At 36.7% G+C, this 11,755-nt stretch overlaps 1 long non-coding RNA gene across 1 annotated transcript in view; it reads left to right on the top strand.

The window, feature by feature from the left end:
* Window positions 1–23: 23 nt before the first annotated feature.
* Window positions 24–11,755, top strand: part of LOC141572891 (uncharacterized) — a 53,316-nt gene continuing 41,584 nt past the window's right edge. The window contains exon 1 of the long non-coding RNA XR_012498415.1: window positions 24–98. This is a non-coding gene — a long non-coding RNA (uncharacterized LOC141572891). The remainder of the gene's footprint in view (window positions 99–11,755) is intronic.

The raw sequence follows: 11,755 nt of genomic DNA, 5'->3' as shown, positions 1-11,755 counted from the left end.
AGGAACAGCGCCCGGAAACGTTGCTGCGCGTGCGCCTCTGCCGCGGAGTACCGCGAGCTGGCAGTGGCGGGATGTGGGAAAGTGACTTCACGTAACAGGTGATGTCGCTGACTTACCTGTGCCTTTCTAGGTTGCGGCAAGCCTGAAGATGAATGTGCGAGAGAGAGTTGTGTCCTCCCTCCGTGTTCTCTTTCGCTGGCCACTCTTTTGTCCGTTTTCGCCTCTGGAGGAGGCTTGTCTACCGGCTGGTTTAATGGTGCCCTGTACCATCCCTATCCTGGTGACCACCGAGTAGCCGCAGCAACTCAGAGCTGCTTGAAGGGCCAGGGTACCCAGTACCTACCTACCTTCTGCCCTAGTGGGACAGGGCCGGCCGGCGGGCAAGTGCGCGTGCTTCAGTTCCTGTGAAGGTTTATGAAGAAATTGAAAAGTTTCCTTTTTTTTTTGAAGAGCGCCAGGGATGGCCGCCCAGAGAAGGAGGCACTTGAACTTCTTTGACGTAGTATATTTACCAATTTTCAGATTTCCGGGAAGTGCCTAAATGATTACTGAAAGCCCCTTTATAGTGTGAGGTTAACCAAACCTAGTTTGACGGTGGGGATCATAGCTCAACAGCTTTTATTAAGTGTTTGATAAGTCCAGAAACTACTTGGCACATTACACGCATTATTTCGTTTAGTTATAGCGACGTTGAAGTAGGAGGTGTTAACTGTTCACATTTTATAGATGACACGCAGAAAGGAAGAAACGCCCAAGGTTATGTTAAAGGCTGAACCAGGGATTCCAAGGTCTAAATGCCTACCACTAACATTACAAAAGTCGATCCTGTTTGAAAAGGTATTTGAGGAATGAATGGGACCCACTAATATTTGTACAAGCCAAAATACTATCTTTTAAAAATGTACAGTACTTGGGTGTTACTTTTGTTCCATGATTATTGTTTAAACTGTTTCTGTTAGGAAGCATTGTGGAGCCAAGAATCATCTTTCAAGAGTTTTTAAATCTGTTTCATTAATTTGCATAAGGAGAAGGGTGTAAGACCCTTTAATTAGTACAATTGATTATTTGCTTAGTAACTTTTTACATAGGGTGCCAAAGAATTCCAAGTATGTATGTGTGTGTGTATATACATATATATGTATACATATCAATATATCTTTAAATCCATATCTGTACCTGTGTTCATATCTTTATCTGAACTTTACTTCATCTGGGCTCCTACCCCAGGTTGATGGACTCTCCTATCTTTTACTTACTTCCTTTTTAAGAAGCTTTTGTTGTTTTGTACTTGTTCTTGTCAGAGGACAGAGAGACTGAGCCAGGTGCCTCTTTCCTCAGTATTATAATCAGATTTTGGGGGAATCCTCTCCTTTACGATTTCCTGTAGGGGTGAAATGTTTTTGCCTTCACTTGCTCTTGTGAAGTGAAGTGCCCCCAAAGATACACTTTGGGCTTCTTCTTTTTAAAATTTTATTGGTGATCATGCTTATGAAACCGATGAATTGTAAATAACAACTTTGGGGAAATTACAAAGAATCTAGAATCTTGTAATAGTGACCCCAGGTTGATAGTTCTTAACTCCTTTCTACCTCTGACCTTTGCTTTTGCTTCTGGCCTGAAGTTGTGATATAAGTAGAGAAAAAAGATCCTTTCTTGCCTCAAGTGGAAAATACACATTTCTAAAAATAGTACCTGCTCTGATACTCCTCTCCCCTCAGTCATTTCTTCATAGATTAGCAAGTCTAACTCATTGAATTCAGTTTTCTGAAACGAGGTAATTGCTTGTTTGTGGTAATCAATAGCAAATGGAAGCAAGATTAGGAATTCTATACCCTCTACTCCTTTATAATTCAAACTAAGCTTCCACACAAAAAAATGTTTAAAGGTGTAGTGCAGGAGTTACAAATTCAGATGGCCCAGAAAGCAGAGATATAAACTTAGGTTTCAGGATGAGTGAATTACATTATACTCCCCATTTTAGGCCAACTTGTCCTATCACCAACCTCTACACACTGAGATAAATGTTTGATAAAAGAGCTCCAAAAAACAAAACAAAAACAATAAAAAGCCAAACCACCTTGATTGATTTGATAGGCTGTGGAATTACTGCCTTGGATTTAGTCCATTCCCATAACTACATCTTTAGAAAACATCAGAATATATTTCTTGGACCTGAGTCACTAGGCAATAGGAGATTTGGTACTGAAGTAGAAATTCTATTTTTGCTACTCAGAATCTAAAGGTCCTTCCTGACTGTAGTTAACAATACTGTATGGTATACTGGAAAGTTGCTAAAAGCAGATCTTAAAATTCTCTCTCTCTCTCTCTCTCTCTCTCTCACACACACACACACACACACACACACACACTCACACACACATACACACGCACAGTAACTATATGGTGGTGAATGTTTAACTTTATTGTAATCATTTTACAGTATATGTGTGTGTATATATATATATATATATATATGTCACATCACATTGTACATCTTTAATACAACATTGTATGTTAATTATATCTCAATAAAGCTGGGGGGAAAAAAGAAAAAAAGAGAGGGATCTAAGACTCAAAACCAAAAAAGAGGCCCTGCAGTGTGTGTAGGAAAAATTACCCATTATGTTAAAATTCCCATTTTAAAAGCTCAAGGAGCAAGTTTCTTTCTTTCATTTCACAGAACCAGATCCTAGATACACAAATTAGGGTTGGGCTGGCAGATTCTTCCTGCCATCTCTACCAATGCGTAAGGCTTTCAATCTCAAGGGAATGAGAAAACTCAGGAAGACTTCAGGAGTTCTTCAGCACGTTAGAAGAATACATGTATTACAAGTCCAGTGCAGTCCCTAGTTGCAGCATCTGCACTAGACTTTAATTATGTTGTTTGCTATTACCTTTTGCTGCTTTTGTTTTCCTTGCCTGATTTTCAAGGTTTCCTAAGATTCTGGATTTCCTAAGATTTCCAGGATTTCTTAGATTCTGTAAGCAATATTTCCAATAAATTATTCTTGTACGTTAGTTATGCTTGATTTTAGTTGTTTGCAACTAAGGACTCTGTTATTAGATGAATTGTGTCCCCTCCCCCCAAATTCATTTGTTTAAGCACTAATATCCAGTACCTCAGAATGTGACTATATTAGGAGATAGGGCCTTTAGAGAGGTGATTAAGTTAAAATGAAGCTGTTAGGGTGACCTCTAATGCAGTCTAACTGGTATCCTTGTAAGAAGAAATTTGTACACTCAAACAGACATTAGAGATACCTGTGCACAAAGGAAATACCACACGAGGACACAGCAAGACACAGCAAGAAAGTAGCCATATGCAAGCCAAGGAGAAAGGCCTCAGAAGAAACCCCCCCCGACCCTGTCCTTGATCTTAGACTTCTAGCCTCCAGAACTGTAAGAATATAAATTTCTATTGTGTTGATGTAAGAACATTTAAACCTGGAGAGAATTTTTATAAAAATTAATTTGAGTCAAGTAGAGGATATGCCTAGAAGTAAAATCTCAACAGACTGAGAAAAATGCTTCTCAGAATGGCTGTTTGCAGCTTCTTCTATGCTTTTGGAATTAAGGAGATTATAATAAAGTGGGATAAAGCCAGGTGGGGATTGGAATACAGGGTATTTAACAAGATTATGTGCTCTCTTGAGGGTGGTTTTTATTATGAGGGGTCTGAAAAGAGGCATTTCAAAGGTGTGTTAATCTAGGTGCACAAAAACAATAGACAGGTTTTGCTTAAGGCAAAAATAAACCTTTTACTAAAAAAGTTACAGGCCTGAGGTGTTACTGCCCACCATGATCTGTCCAGTTAAGAATTTGTGATCAGATCCCCCTGTGAGGTTACTTGCCATAGAACCCTGTTTTCATCCACAATTATTTAAGTTAGTTGGTAATATTGTTATGGCAGCCCCTGAAAACTAACACAGAGCCTGACTGATAAAGGACCAAACTACACTGTGGGTGTTTCTATTATGGTAAGCAGAGGCAAGACTACTAGTTTATCTAAATAAATTCTTGTTACAAAAACAAGATTAATCTGTCAATGTAAGTTGCTGATCCATTTTATGGGTTGAGGCAGCATACACTAGAAAGTATTTTGATTTAAATATTGAATGCTTCAAAATGCTTCTGACATGTAGGCAGTTTCCTTTAAAATTTTATCATTTTTTTCTCTCCAAAATCATAAACTTACAAAAGATTTGCCGGTGTTTCAATAGAGCATGTAAAATCTCTTGTAACTTGTCAGTTTGAGTTTCAATTCTGTAATCCTTCACTGACATAAAATTTTCTTAAATGGGTGACTTATATGGGTGACTTATCTGTTTCTATTTGAAATATTGCTTGGTGCTATTATGATAATAGTTATTATGGCATTTGTCAGAAAATCAAGATGTACAATTTCCAAATATTTTTTGCTTCATTGAAGATAAAATGATTTTCCATGATTCCCATCAATCATGTCATATCCCTAGTAATAGCTTTGAATTCAATACAAAGGATTCCATGCTTTCTTCAACCCAATAATGTCTGCTTTTTATATTATGTTATTTCAGTTTATATTCCCCGTTTTAGGCAAACTTGTCTTATCCCCCACCTCCACACCCCACCTACCACTTCTACTGACTTGGAGCTTTTCATAAATAGTCTACATATATAACCCCAAACAAAAACTAGTCTTCCTTCTATCTAGATACCATGAATAGAAACTTTGGTGAATTATCTTTGATTTCTCCTCCAACCTCCAAATCCAATCAAATCCTAATGACTCCACCTCTTAAGTTTCTTTCAAATTATGCCCTTCCTACCTCACTACTTCATTTTAGTGACACATCTCTTGCTTGGGTTATTGTAAGAACCTCTTGTTCTCAGTTTCAAGCTTTCTCCCTCACACTTGTCTTTTTAAAATTAGTAGGTTGCTAGCATTTATTTAGTTAGCGGATCATCAAACAAAGGAGCAAGGAAGAAACAAGCAGAAATGGATAAAACATTTCATGTGACTAAAACATGTTTTATATACATTCCAAATAATGTGGGACTATTTATGTAAAATACAGTCTTAAATCAAGTTAAAAGCTTAATTTTGCTGTTATGAAGGCTAATTTCATATTTCTTTTCTATGATAGTTTAAAAGATCAGATTTTGGAATCAGAAATATGTGAGTTAAAAATCATTGCTTCTACTTTTGTAAATGACTTTAGGCAAATTGTGAATACCTCTACCCTTATAGGTAAAAGAGAAATAATTAATACTGTTTGTAGCTCATAGGGAAGAATGAAATGATATAATGCATATAAATCACTCAGAGTGGCACATGGTAAGCATATGATTAGTTTATATTACTATATAATCCAGGTTGTACTGTAGAGAAGTAAAGAACTCAGTGTTGACTCAATAATTTCTAAAGAAACACTCCAAGAAATATTAAGAATGTAAAATCAGGAGATTGGGTGACCAGATAAGGGAGCTGAGGGGGAAAAAGTCAGAAAGTAGGAGAGGACTTTCAGGTGTTAAGCAAGGGTAAGTGATCAGTGATGCTGCTATGTAGGTCACACTGGCAATGTATGATGTGTGGGCAGGGAAGGAAGTAATAGATCCAGTCTGGGCTGTTGAATTTAGGGTGCTAGCGGGACATCCATGTGGAGAAATTCAATGGCATGTGGATATTTGACTTGGAAATTAAGGACAGACTTTGGAACATATGGTGTCAATGAGAATGGACAACTTTGAGGATGCTTATGAAAAGCAATATATATATATATATATATATATATATATGAATGTGGGGAACATTTAAAAGACAAATACAGAAAAAGCAGCTTAGGGAGAAAAGTGAGACGAGACAACTGTGATGGACACGGGGAAGAAAAAACCTTTCTGGTAGAGTAATTTCCACTGGAGTTGGCTTAAAAATGTGGCTACTCATTCAGAGTGATTATATTTACTGTATTTAAGGTATGGTTGCCCTTGTTCCCTCTTTGGGATATATTCTCTCAGACGTCTACATAGCTGGCTCATTATTTTCCCAGAGGTCTCAAATGCCAATCCCTCCAAATGGCTATCCCTGGCTATAATGATATCTAAAGGGCTTTCATCGCCCACTCTGAGTCAACTTGTCTCATTAGTCTCTTCATTAATAGCATTTATCACAATTTGTAATTACTTTGTGTTTTTTTTATTTCCTAATTGGGCGTCTCTTGCCCCAGAATATAAGCTTCATGGGAGTAGGGATTCTGACTCTCTTGAATACCTAGCATTAATACCTAGCACCTAGCACAACCTGTCTCTTAGAAAAAACTCAATAAATGTGTTTTTAAACATGTATGATGGCTGAGAACTAAGTTGAAAGCTGAGAGTTCTTTCCCATTTACTCTGTAAGAGTAGATTTAGTTTTGATATTTTGGTATTTATGTTTTGAAGATGAATTTAATAAAAATCTTTGTGCCAAGGTGCTGTGAGCACCCAGATCCATCTGGGGAATTTTCCAGTAATGGGTATGTGCTATATGTCACTAAATGCCATGATTCCACAATAAAAAGACAAAATTAATAGAGTAGACTCTGAGGATAAATGTCTTTAATTAGGTGTACGGACACATTTGTGGGCTTCTTTTCTTCCAGTTCTGATGACACCTCAGCTACTTATTTAGGAATGTGGGTTTGTAATGGTGTGTTGGCGTTTCAGTGAATGGGAAATGAGCAGTATGGAGAAGGGTATAAATGTTGGTAAAATATTTACTTGTGCTCTGGGCTTGAAATGACACTTTGTCATCTTCAGTGATGCATGTTTGCAACATAAAATTAGAAAAGATTCCAAAAATTCTGCAAGAGGCAGGCAAGTCTCTTCCTGCAATAGGTTCTTCTGGAATTCCTGGAGGGGACAAGTAGTGTCACTAGCAGTCATATTTTCTAAAATAAAAAAGTGAGAAACATAGTCTGACAAATTTATTCATGTTCTTATGAGGACATTTAGACAGAACATTTGAAATTGAAACAGTCCTAAAAACATCTACGACTTATAGGTGACAAATACATGCCCTCAGTAAATGCAAGACAATGTGGAACCATAGTAGATAGAAGTGACTTTTATCTCGGGAAGTCAGCGACAGGGACTTAAAGGAAGTGCTGTTTGAACTTGGAATATATAGGAGTTTACCAAACAGGGTAATGAGGAGTGTAGTGGATATTCTAGGCAGAGAAATAGCATGTGCAAATATATGACTGTGTGAAAGTACATGACATTTTGGGGGAATAACAATACTTTGGTGAAGATGTGTTGAGACAGTGACAAGAGATGAAGCTAAAAACAGGATCAGATTTTAAAGGGCTTTATATATCATTTTAAAGGACTCAGGATTTAAACTGAAGTTATTAGTGAACCATTCAAGGTTTTTATAGAGATATATGATTCAGATATATGTTTTAGTCAAGATACATCTGACAAAAGATAAATTAGAAAGAGTAGAGACTAGATCTAGAGATCAATTATGAGGCTACCGCAGTAGTCTTAGAGAGAAATGATGACAACCTGTAAAAAGATAGTGATGATGGAAAGAGGAAATAAATTGAGAATTATTTAGGAGGTATAAGCAATAAGGATAAATCTATGTCAAAGGATACGAGAGGTGAAGAAGAGAGGTAGGAATTGAATATGATTTTATGTTTTCTATCTTGGGCAACTGTGTTGAAGATACAGAAGAAAGATTTAATCGGGAGCAAGGAAAGAGGAAAACAGGAATTTGATTTTGAGTAGGCTGAGTTGGCTTTCTAGGTGATGTATGACAGGCAGTTTAAAATACAAATGTGGGTTTTGGAAGAGAGGTGAGGACTAGAATAATGAATTTCAATAATTTGAAATTCAATATAGATGATTATATTCAACAATGTAGATGGCACTAGGAACTATGGGAGTAGTTGAGATCACCCAGGGAGAGTGAATAAAGTGAGATGGTAAGAGGACTGGGGTAGGACCCCCTAAGTAATGGTAACATTCAAGGAATGAAATATAGAAATCTGTGGTAATACACAAATATGTCTACAAATTACCTGATGCTCTTCAAGAAGGAAAGCCTAATTCCTCTCTTCTTGAGTGTTGGGCTGAACTTAGTGGCTTACTTCCAACAAACAGAATTAAAGTTAAAGTAGCAGTGAAGAATTTCAGAGACTAGGGAATAAGATGTATCACAGCTTTTCCATCTGTCTCTACTTGATCTGGGGGAAGTTATCTGCCATGTGAAAACACTCAGACTGACTACGAAGAGACCCATGTAGTGAGGAACTGAGGCTTCTAGCAAACAGCCGGTGAGGAACTGAGACATTTGTAAGAAGGTAGAGAGGAACTGAGGCCTTCTGCCAACAGCCATGTGGGGGAACGATCATGGAAGGGGATGGGGATACTCCTGCCCCATTCTAGAATTTAGATGACTGTAGCTCCAGGCAATGTCTAGGTCGCAACCTCATCAGAGACCCTGAGCCAGAGCACCTCTGTCCTCCAACCCCAAGCTACTCCTGAATTTCTGACCAACAGATATTTTGACATAATCTTTGTTGTTTCGAGACACTAAATTTTAGAGTAATTTGTTACACAGTAATAGAAAACTAATACAAAGATATTTTAAAGACAAGGAGTTAGAGAGGTAGAAGGGAAACAAGGAGAGTAATGTTGAAAAAAATCAGAGTTTTTAGGAGGAGCAATTGTGTCAGATGCTATAGATAATAGTACTATAATTGAAAAAGGCCATTGGTTCTGCTTAGGAGGGCAACTGGTGATCTAAATGAGATCAATCTTATTAGAGCTGATAGCAACAAAAGCTACATTATCATGTTTACAAAAATTTTTAAAAAAAAGTTAAAAAAAGTCAAATAGTGGGAATAGTAAATGTAAGTGACTCTGATAGTAAAAGAAGTGAAAGAAGATTGAGGGAATGACAAAAATAAGGAAAGTTATGTTCAAGATACTGGGAAAGCTTGAATGTGTTTCTAGCTTCAGAGATCAAAGATAGCCTAGATGCAGAAATTATAAGTGAGTTAATGAAGCAAAATCAAGGAGGGTGAATAAGATTCAATAAAGAACATAGGAAGAGATTCTTTGGGAAAGTGGAGAAAGTCTCTATGAAATAAGAGGAAGTGAAATATGAGTGGACACAAATAATACAGGACACAAATATTTGGAGGTAGACATAAGAACAGGTGAATTTCAGTTTTTCTTTTCCACTGTTTTTTTTTTTTTTTTTTGAAGTGGTCATTGGCTAAAAGGAAGGGGAGAGCAGAGTAGATAAGCAGATAACGTATGAACTCACTGGGAAGCATTCTGTGCCCATTCCAAATTAGTCTTTCCCTTCTTAATCTATCCCTTTTTCCGCAATTCACCTTTTTTCTCCAGCTTATTTATCTCAGTCCTGCTGGAGAAAATCATGTTAATTAGTCTTTTTGATGTGTTTAAAATTAATTCTTACCTTTGTGTTTTTGCAGGGAAAGGATTTTTTTTTTTTAAAGAGGAATATTCTTTTAGAGGAAGAAAATGTCAGTTGCTTTGAGGCCTACAGAGCAGAGTGGAAGAAGTAACATGTTGATTCACTATCAGTTGTCTTATGCTGTAGCCCAATTGTCTGTGCAGCTTTCTGACTCCTACTAGATTCATAGTTTATTTTCTAACTTACCTGTAGGTTGTTTTTTGTTGTTGTTGTTTTATTTTTTTTAAACCAACTACAAAAACACAAGTAAATTGGAGGGAGGATTGGAATATATTCATTCAAATGTCAGGTGCAAACAAAACTCACAGATATACAGAGAAAATGGTAGCTCAGTAAATGGCCTCCTTTTTGTATTATGAGGCAAAGGTAGCACACACAGCTCTGAAGAAGCCATTGTGTAAAAGACAGCAAAGAAAATGCAGCAAACCTTATTTCATGTCTTTGATCAAGTTAATTTCCTAAGGAAATGCAACATATCCTTTAAATGGAATAAATTTCATATTAAGAAATCAGGGAAATTTTCCTGACATTGCCATGTGAATCCAATATATAATTTAAGTTTCATTTCCGTATGTCAAGACTAAAAGTCAAAAATAACTTTTTCGGTCAGTTAAACAGAAAGTAGGTTTTTTATAAATTGCTATAATCTGAAAATTACACTTAGTGACTGTGGTCTGATAGCCTTGCATGGATAGCTAGAAGAATTGTATAGTGGTTTAAACATTTCCAGAGTAACATATGTTACCTAATATGAGCTCACAAAAAAATCTGGTTTTAAATAAAGATAAAGTTATAATTTCCAGTTTTCAAATGAAAAAATTTAGGCTTATATAACATATGTTAGTTGTCTAGAGTCACTTATTAACTAGAAGAACCAGAAACCCTCTTTCTACTTCAAGCCCAGGCTTTAAGTAATTAGGTAGTACAGATTTTACTGCTGTTTGGTTTTAGTTAGTTCAACCAATATTAACTAAGTGTCTTTTTTGGCACTGTGCTTTTATCTTGATGACATTGTGTTTTTAAAAAGTGATTATATTTGCTCAAATTTTCATTTTGTGGTTTTAAATTAACTTGGGGAATTATGTATGTCTCTGTTCATAAAGTTTAGTTTTTTACAAAACCCTTGTTTTTGTGTATTGAATTAACTTGGCAGTCAATTTTTCTGATTTGAGATATTAAATTCCTTAATACTGAAAAAAATGATCACTTTTACTATGTAGAAACTGTGATGCACCATTTTACCAAAGGGGTTGAAGAGTATTTTTCCTTTTTATTTGTATGGTCAAAATCTTTATTACATAAACAATTCCTAAAATTATTACCCCTTTCAGTAAGCTTTTTACAATTACCTGACTTTTTTTGTCCACGCTCATCTCTGAAAAGCACTTTAAGACTACATATGCAGTCATCTTATCAATTAAACATTGTCTTTCCTTACTTTACCTCCATGGATCTTGAGTCTTGCGTCTTTGCTTTTTCTCCATACGCTTTTTTTTTTTCCCTGAAAAGATCCTATTCTCTCTTATACTTTTATCTAACTGGCTTGAAAATAATTACATGCAGACTTCTTGGTTTGGTTTTTGGAAGCAGCAGCTTCACCTGAATCAGTGCCATGTACCAGTCTTAATGTGCACAAGCTTTATGATCTAGCTCAAATGGCAGTTACTCAGTGAAGCCTTCTCAAACCGTTATTTATTTATTATAGTGCCATATGATTTGTTTTGTATCTCCATTATAGATATTGTATACTATCTATTTACCTAGTTATGTCCCTCACCGGATCCATTTCTCAAGGGTAGGGCCTATCATGTCAATAGTCACAAATGCTTCTTCTTCTCTCCTCAGTACGGTGATGGGCACAAAAACGTTCAATAAATATTCACTGAATAAATAAATGAGCGTTGAACAGCTCTTCCCTTCTGTATTAGTTCTCAATGGCAGCATAATGAATTATCCCAAAGCTCACAGTGGCTTAACACAACAAGCATCTATCATCTCACACTTTCTGTTAGTCAGAAGTCTAGGCTTGGCTTACTGGGTACTCGGGTGCAGTCAAGGGGTTGCCAGGGCTGTAATCTTACTTGAAGGCTCGACTAGGGAGGGATCTACTTCCAAGCTCACTGAAGTAGTTGTTGACAGGATTCATATCCTTGCGGGCTGTTCAATTGAGTGCCTGAGTTTCTCACAGACTGTGGGGTAGAAACCTCTCTCAGATCCTTACAAGGTGGGCCTCTGCACTGGACAGCCACAGAATGAAAGCCGGTTTCTACCAGAATAAGGAAG

The sequence above is a fragment of the Rhinolophus sinicus genome, linkage group LG01 (genome assembly GCF_036562045.2).
Source record: "Rhinolophus sinicus isolate RSC01 linkage group LG01, ASM3656204v1, whole genome shotgun sequence".
Classification (NCBI taxonomy): domain Eukaryota; kingdom Metazoa; phylum Chordata; class Mammalia; order Chiroptera; family Rhinolophidae; genus Rhinolophus; species Rhinolophus sinicus.
Note: the sequence above shows the minus strand (reverse complement) of the source record. Positions and strands in the feature narration are given on the sequence as shown.